The sequence below is a fragment of the Notolepis coatsorum genome, assembly GCF_963971535.1.
Source record: "Notolepis coatsorum genome assembly, chromosome: 11".
Classification (NCBI taxonomy): domain Eukaryota; kingdom Metazoa; phylum Chordata; class Actinopteri; order Aulopiformes; family Paralepididae; genus Notolepis; species Notolepis coatsorum.
In genome coordinates, this window is record NC_140175.1 from 61374818 (window position 1) to 61383740 (window position 8923).

The window sequence follows — 8923 nt, forward strand, 5'->3', positions numbered from 1 at the left end:
TATCAGACAGGGCTGAACTAGCTGTTGAGGCCTGGTGAGCTGCAGAGGCTAAGCTATCAGACGGGGCTGTACTAGCTGTTGAGGCCTGGTTAGCTGCAGAGGCTAAGCTATCAGACGGGGCTGTACTAGCTGTTGCGGCCTGGTTAGCTGCAGAGGCTAAGCTATCAGACAGGGCTGTACTAGCTGTTGAGGCCTGGTTAGCTGCAGAGGCTAAGCTATCAGACGGGGCTGTACTAGCTGTTGAGGCCTGGTTAGCTGCAGAGGCTAAGCTATCAGACGGGGCTGTACTAGCTGTTGAGGCCTGGTTAGCAGCAGGGGCTAAGCTATCAGACAGGGCTGTACTAGCTGTTGAGGCCTGGTTAGCTGCAGAGGCTAAGCTATCAGACGGGGCTGTACGAGCTGCTGAGGCCTGGTTAGCTGCAGAGGCTAAGCTATCAGACGGGGCTGTACTAGCTGTTGAAACCAAGAGTTTAGCCGACAGGGCAACTCCAGGGAAACTGACCTTGCTAGCTGAAGGGGCAGTCCTAGCATTGGGGAACAGGCTAGCTGACGAAGCTACGCTAGCAGTAGGGACTCAACTAGCAGTGGGGAACAGGCTAGCTGACGAAGCTACGCTAGCAGTAGGGGCTGAACTAGCAGTAGGGAACAGGCTAGCTGACGAAGCTACGCTAGCAGTAGGGACTGAACTAGCAGTAGGGAACAGGCTAGCTGACAAAGCTACAAGGGTCAGCTATAGGGCTAACAGGCAGGGCAGAGGTGCTAGCAGTAGGTACCCTAGCAGGTGAGGCTATGCTGGTAGTAGGAGCTAACAGGGTAGCTGTCAAAGCTACAAAGGCTAACCACAGGGGCAGGGTTAGCTATCGGGCTAGTGCTAGCCTTCCTAGACTTTCTAGCTCTCCGTGACTTGGTAGCAGTATGGACTAACGGGGTAGCTGTCGAAGCTACAAGGGCTAGGCTGGAGACTGGACTGGCAGTAGAGGCCTGGTTGGAGACTGAAACTAGGAATAGGCACTCCAACCTGGTCCTTAGGTAAATGTCCAGCTGTGGGGCCGGCTCAGGGTTCCAATCCAAGACCGAGTGGATTAGCTGCTGGGCAGCCCCCTTCTCCCTCAATGAGTAGGCTCGGACATCACTCATGGCTAGGGTAGCCAGGGTGCTCAGGGCCTCCCTCGTTCTGTTCGCTGGGTCCAAACATGGTCGGTTCATTCTGTTACGGATGTGTTGGCAGAGGGACAAGCGCAAACAGATACGAGGGAGAGGTAGATATGGATTGTCAAAAGTGAGCACTGCTCCTTTAATCTTGAACACTTCGAGCCAGGGGTGAAGTGTAACAAAATAATCCAATTTAAACAGAGGGCAGCAACAAAGAAATTCACAAAAATACGTCCAAAGGCAGCAGCAAAAATAGAAAAACAAAGAATAGCACAGCTGAAGAACTGGCAAAGGGCTAAATACGAAAAACAAATAATAATCTCATAAAGAGAGCAAGTCCAAAAGGCACAAACAAAACACTGCAAGGCAGGCTAGGAAAAACATGAACAACTGACTACAAATTAAAACCCTAACAAACAAAATTAACATTCCACGAAAAACAACGAAGGGAGGAACAAACCAAATAAACACTAGGAACACTTACTACAAAAATACTGGAAGGAGTAACAGGATCACAGGAACAGAGGAACTAGACAGCAAACACTAGTAGGGAATCCAAACAATGAACCGACAAAGAGAGAATGGCAAACGAGGCAGATATACACACACTAATTGACACAAGAGGGTAATTGGGAACGAGACACACCTGATGGGGAAAGCTGAACTAACACACAGGGGTAAGGAAAACAAAAGGCCAAACACACACTGGGGAATAAACTAGGCTAGAATCAAAATTACGATTACAGAGAGAACACCATACAAGGGACAAATAAAACAATTACAAAGGGAACGAGACTAAAGACAAAACAACGTTAAAACTAGTGCTGTCAGGCGATTAAAAAAAATTATCTAATTAATTACAGGATTTGTAATTAATTAATCTAATTAATCGCATTTTAATCGCATAACCATTTTATGCCTGATATTCTATATTCTATAATCATATTTCAAATTGCATGTGTCCGGATGGCAGAATTCAGTACTGTATCTACAAAACCTTCTGTTTAATCATCTTCCATCTATTAATTTGCTTAGATTTTTCAGGTCTGGTCAATTTGAGCATGGTGTTATTCACAGTCAAAGATAAAAAAAAATGTATTGATATTTTCATTTGGTTCATTACAATTTACTCAAGCCTAGTAACAGACACAGTATTTCTGACACTGGGAATACATTCCCTGAGATCCATAGATGTCCCTAGAATCAGATACCAAGAACATGCAAATGGACCATATTTAAAAAAAAGTCTGTAAATGTGTATTCTACGTTCTTATGGAATTAATGAGATAAAAAAAAATATTATACGTTTTTTTTAAATATATATTTTTTGTAATTAATTTTGAGTTAATTTTCATAACGCGATAATTTGCTGTGTAATTAATTAATCTAATTAACGCTATAAACTGACAGCCCTAGTTAAAACACACGGGAGACAATACAAACGCCAAGAGTACAAGAATGTCCAAAGGTGGGGGCTGGTGAAGAGTAGAGGAGAAAAGTCCTCGCAAGGGTGGGGGCTGTTGAGGAGAGGAGACAGGGAAAAAAGGTCCAGGGACAGGCGAACCCTAACACTCTCTGTGTCTCCCCTACTATATTTTGGTTGGTTTTCATTGTTGAGCTCCCTCTGTTTTCTGGCATTTTGGGGATTCCTTGCGCGGGGGGCTCGCTACGGCTTCTGCTGTGTTTCAGGGTGTCCCGGGGTCCCAGTGTCTTCTCTGACCGTCAGTGGTGCTGCATGTCTTCTTGACCACTGTTGTGTCTGTCTGCTTGAGTGTTTGGAGTTGTTGCCTTGCTGCGTGACTCCATTGGCGTGGCTGCAGGTACTGGGGCATGTGACCTGTCATTCCTCTGTGGAGTTGGTTTCCTCATGGTCGCGGGGTTGCCGGGACCGGTGGAAATTAGTGGCACTACCGTCGCCGTGCATGGTGGTGGCTGTGGTGTTGTGGTGATGGATGGCGGTGTGAGTGGCACGCCTCTTGTTCTCGGGTTTCGACTCACATGTCCATTCAGGATTGATTCGGTGGTCCACTGGAAGAATTTTTCTGGGCCGGCATATCGGGGGAGTATTTTTTGGCAAAAGGGAACATTTTGAGGTGGTGTGTTGTTCATGTGGTCGTCCACCATTGTGGCACCGTGCCTGTGTAACAAGTGCCACACCGGTCACACCTGTCATTGTGCCTGGTGGTGGGGGTGTCGTTTCTATGGGCTGCTTTGTTGCTTCTGGTCTTGGTGGCCTTGACATTGCAGGGAGATCAGTGGGTTCTATGTTTTTGCTTTCGGATTTTGCGGAGAAGTGGCGGGTCGTGTGCTCCATGGCCTGTGGCCGTGCCGAGGGGGGCTGTGTGGCGGGGCAACGCTTCTGGATGTTCGGGCGGATGGACATGGTGGTGGTTGGATGGGGGATGTGTGGTGTTGTGGATGGTCTGGGATGGCACTGGGACCTTTGGGGTTGTTATGGGTTCTTCATGCGGGGAGTCCCTGGGGTGTCGGTGGGTTGGGGGAGTTCAGTGGTGGGGACTGGCCGGGGTCCGAACCGTAGTGATTGATTTTACTCTAGTATAATTGGCAGCTGACCCAATTTCCCCAGCCAGGTAGTGTTTTTAGTTCCCTGTGTGTTATCTCTTGTTGCCCCTCCAGTGTCCACGGAACCCCCAAGGCGCCCCAACCTGTAGGGGACACCCCCCATGGGAACCTACTATCATTCGTATTCAAGTCCAGGTCGACACACAACATTTTTTATTAATTATTTCCTTCCCTGCCTAGCTACCCCACACCCAAGAGTAAAAAACCTAGGCAGTAAATTAGGTAGGCAGTGCTTGTGACATCACAACAGCTTGTTTAGGGTTCTTAATCCCCAAATGTCAAGGATACATTTCCCAGCACCCAAATAACATTTAGGACTACCAAATCCATACAAAGACTAACGCTAACTGTTACAAAGGGTCAGATTAAACCGAATATATATATTTATTACTTGAGATACTTTGCATAATATTTGTATATCGTTTGATATCCCTCGTATATTCTTTGTACATATACACGGAATATCCCTTTACCTAGGTACAGGCCAGACCATAATATTCGTTCTCCTATTGGACAGCGACCCCCTAGGCGCCAACGGCCATACCCCCAATGTCTAGTTCAAAGCCACCGCTAAGACATGTCTCAACATGCCCAGGTTTGCGCAGTAATACGAGACAGAACTGAGGTTGGCACTAGATTATTCACCTTACGTATAAATACGTCGCAGGTGGATACAGCAGTTAGTTAACCCAACAAGTTGAAGCCTTCACCACGAGTCAACGACCAAGTGAAGTGAGCAACCTTTGCGTCTAAATAGAGCACTTAGAACCGTGTGCGAATAGGATAGTAAAAGTGTCAGAGCTTAGTGAAATAACGTCAAGTTCAACCTAGTTAAATGTGAAGTACCGTGCACAGGAGAATCTACACCGGCGAATGCAGAGCCCTTTCCGGCTGGATTATATTGCTTTTGGTACTGTGGCTGCTGGAGCAGAGAACCGTCTACCCCACTGCTGTGTGGGATCTACCCGTGAGGAGCATCACTCAAGCCCGTCTCTAGGAAGAGGCTGGCTGGCTTTCATCCATGCTGTCGCGCATACTTGGATTATAGCTGCTGCATTTGTCTGCCGATCGAGGGGAGTATATGTACCGCCTCCCGTAGCTGGAGCTTATTGATTCCTCGTTGATCCAGACTTTTGCATTCGAACATTCCTCTCCCCTGCTGGCTTACAACCGGAGGGAACCCCCTTAGTATCTCCAGCTGACTACGAGTGTACCTTATGTAATTCTTATGCTACAGGTGGTATTCAATTATACCCATCTTAATATGCTCATGGACTTACGCTCTTGACCTACTTAAGTGTTCTTCGCCATATAAGCGCAATTCATAATTCTCAATATTGTAACCTATTGGTGCTGCTTTAATAATAAATACTTCTAAATATGACTTTCTTTGTTAAGCTGTATTCTTGTGTGGGTGTTCACCATATATACCGTGTACTGTATGGCCAGTAATTAAAGTACATAACTAAGTAGTGGTTTAATAATACCATACTCTCAATACAGTCAGGGAATTGTACCCCTCAGTTACACTAACCCTAAATAACATTTAGGACTACCGAATCCATACAAAGACTAACCCTAACTGTAACTGAGGGGTTACAAACCCCTGACTGTATTAAAGATTGTGATAGATTAAACCACTACTACATATTATTATTATTACTTGCCAGACAGTACAGTTATTATGGCAGACACTCAAATAGACGGCACGGTGACAAAGACATATCATTTACAGTATTTTATTATTAAGCAGAGATACAACTGATAATTACTGGGTCGCTCTTTTATGGCGAATGATATTAGAATGTCAGAGTATCAAAGTCAGTGGGAATGAATAATTCCTAGGATAAGTATACTAGACCGGGACGCTGGCGTGAGATGGCGATATAGGGGGGCAAACGAGGGTATAGCTGGAGACTGGTGATTTCCTCCCACAGAGTTGTAAGCTCCAGAGGAATGAAGAATAGACGGATACTCCGGCTGGTCACTTGAAGAAAGGGGTTCTCATACGGATCCGGTCCTTATAATCCAAGTGCTCGGTAGCAGGGTAATAGCTGTAATCCAATGCCCGATAGCAATGATGATAGCCAGCCAGCTTCGTCCTCGAAGCTAGCCCGATGTAGATCTTCAGGGTAGTTAAATCCAAACGACAATGGTATTAACGATGCTCTTCTCCACGGTACTACGTTTCCACAAGTCACTATAATCCACCAACAATGGTTCTACAATATCAAAGTAGTATCTAAGGAGCTACTAGTTATCCGTAACGATACGCCGCGGTAGGTTCCAATGCTCACATGTCCAATAGTTCTGCTGCTAGGTTCACCTCGTAATGTTAGGGTTTGTAACCGACCTCAAATGCAACGGCACAGAGAGAGTTGTTCAGAGTTAGCCAAAGCAAGGGCGTATTTATTTTCAGAGTTACAAGATGGAATGAAGTTGAGCAACCGAACAAACAGGGAATCTGGCATGTGAAGGTTGTTGCGGCTCTGCAGATACTCCCAGTAGGTGGTGGTGAGGAATTGGCTTGCGACGTCTGAAGCGGCTCTGCAGATCCTCCCAGCTTTCACTCCCGGTGGAAACGGAGAGAGAGAGAAATCTGAGTTAGCCCAGCGCACAACAGAAACAGAGAGGTGACTGATCCAGTATATATCCAAGTGACTTGATCTTCGGTGTACCACACACAGTTAGCAGAGTCCAGAGAAAAAACAATACGGTAATCCAAAGTGTAAATCCAACACAAAAATAGGTGAGAACAGTACAAACAAAAACGGGATCTCTTCGGTGTTTCACAAACACACAAAAAACTGATGATCCAAAGGAACTGTTTCCAAAAACTCACCAGAGCGCAACGCGTAAAGCGGGCAGATAACGAGGCGCAGCTCAGAACGGGAAACCAGGTTCTCCACAGGGATTCTCCACGAAAGTCCTGGAGAGCAAAAGACAGCAAACAGCGACGGGGAAAGCAGGCAAATGCAGGAGTATTCAGAACGATCCAACATCGATAGTAGGGGGATCAGGGTATATAAAGCCACAGGGCGCTGATTACAAGCTGTGACAGCTGTGACAGCTTGCTCCAGAAGCGTGTGGCGGGGAGAGCACCAATCAACACGGCACCTTACAGGAACGGAGCGTGTGGCGGGGAATGCAATTAATCAATAAAGTACCTTAAAGGAACGGAGCGTGTGGGTGGGAACGGACCAATCATCACAGTACTTTAAGAAGCCTGTGGTGGGGAAAGAACCAATCCTCACACGTGTTCTGATACTAATTACGTTAAGTCCACACACACTTGCTAAGGTTCACGCTAGTTACTAAACGAACAAACTGCATGTTAGTGCTGCACACCGAACGAACTGCTGTAACGACGAACTCTTTACTTCACGTTAGGTTAGGTCGAACTTGACTCTGCTACTAGACGAACTGCTACTGTTTGCGCCTTCCACAATATATATACTTAGAGTGCTTTCTAGGGCGCAACCGAATCTCTTGGCCGGAATCAATGCGCTGCCCAAGGGCATGTCTCAACTTGTCCGAACTCGTCTTTGAACTTGTCTGGGGGGCGTGATCGTTGGCGCTGTGGGTGTAAAGGGCGTTGTCCAATGAGGAAAGCAAATAATGCTATGATTCAAACGGAGGCTTAAAGGGATATAGCTTATATATATAAATAATATACAAGTTATATAAATTAATAAAATGTAGATTCTCAGTGTTAATCTGGCCCTTCACAACACTAACCATAAATAACATTTAGGACTACCAGATCCATACAAAGACTGTAGGCAAAACCCATTTTTCTTATCATGTCATCTTTAACTGGTAAACTGTAAAACACAAGACCATAGTCCATTTTCTTCATGTGTTTATGATTATCTAAATTTAAAAAAAAAAAAAAAAAAAAAAAAAAAAAAAAAAAAAAAAAAAAAAAAAAAAATAATAATAATAATAATAATAATAATAATAATAATAATAATAATAATAATAATAATAATAATAATAATAATAATAATAATAATAATAATAATAATAATAATAATAATAATAATAATAATAATAAATAATACACTTTATTGGAATATATATTCTAAGAAAATAAGAACTTAGACCGTGTTTGCATCACTGAGTCTATGATCATTGACTATATATTTTAGGTAGTCTCTGTACTGTGATTCGATCTAAAACCTAAAAACTTCTCTAGAATACTTTTTTTCATTTAGAAAGTTGTTTAGTTGTTTAAAAACAAGTATCTTGCTCATGAAGGGTACATTTGATATGGGCCTGTCATTACTTAGGACACTATAGTCCAAATTATATTTCTTCAATAGTGGTTTCAAAACAGCAGTTTAAAATCTGTTAGGGAAGATTCCAGTCTCAAGCGATGTGTTAATTATTGTTTTTACAACAGATGTAGAGACACTATTAAAACCATTTAAAAAAAATGTGGTAGGGACAGGGTCAAGGCAGAAAGTTGAAGGTTTACTCTGTGTTACAATCTTACAGAGTTCTGCATCAGAGATGCTGCTAAAGTTCCTCATAATTGCCGGCCTGTTACAGGGCAGATCATAGGCGTTACTAGTGTTTTTGACAATACCAGCTCGAATGGTTGTTATTTTGTTGTTAAGAAATTGTGCAAATTCCTCACATTTTGAGGCAGAAGCTTAACTAAGAATGTCAGAGGCAGGTGCAGGATTTAATAATCTGTCAATATTTGAAAACAGTACCTGCCAAAACAGTACCTGCGTTGCAGTGGAGGCTGCTGACCAAGTTTTTAGGTGAAGCACAAATTATTATATTATATATTAAATTATATTTTTTAAACATCCCCAATGCTGCAACACCCCCATTTCTCCCAGGTGTCAGGCTCCTCATTCGCTTCCATTCATTTTGGGGACCATGTTTAAATATCATCCTTCTTAAGTATAAACAAACTATACTGCTGTGACGATTTCAATAAAACAGACCTTTCTGAGTCAATGGTATGCAGTGGTGTTGCGCAATATGTCGGGGCCCCCCCCGCATGGCAGACCACTCCCCTAAATCAAACCAAGCAGACCATGGCTCGGCGGCCCGCTCAAACCAAGCAGACCATGGCTCGGCGGCCCGATCAAACAAAGCAGACCATGTACAGTATACAGTGGCTAATATACTATCAATACTACTATTGAATATACATACACTATTCATTTCA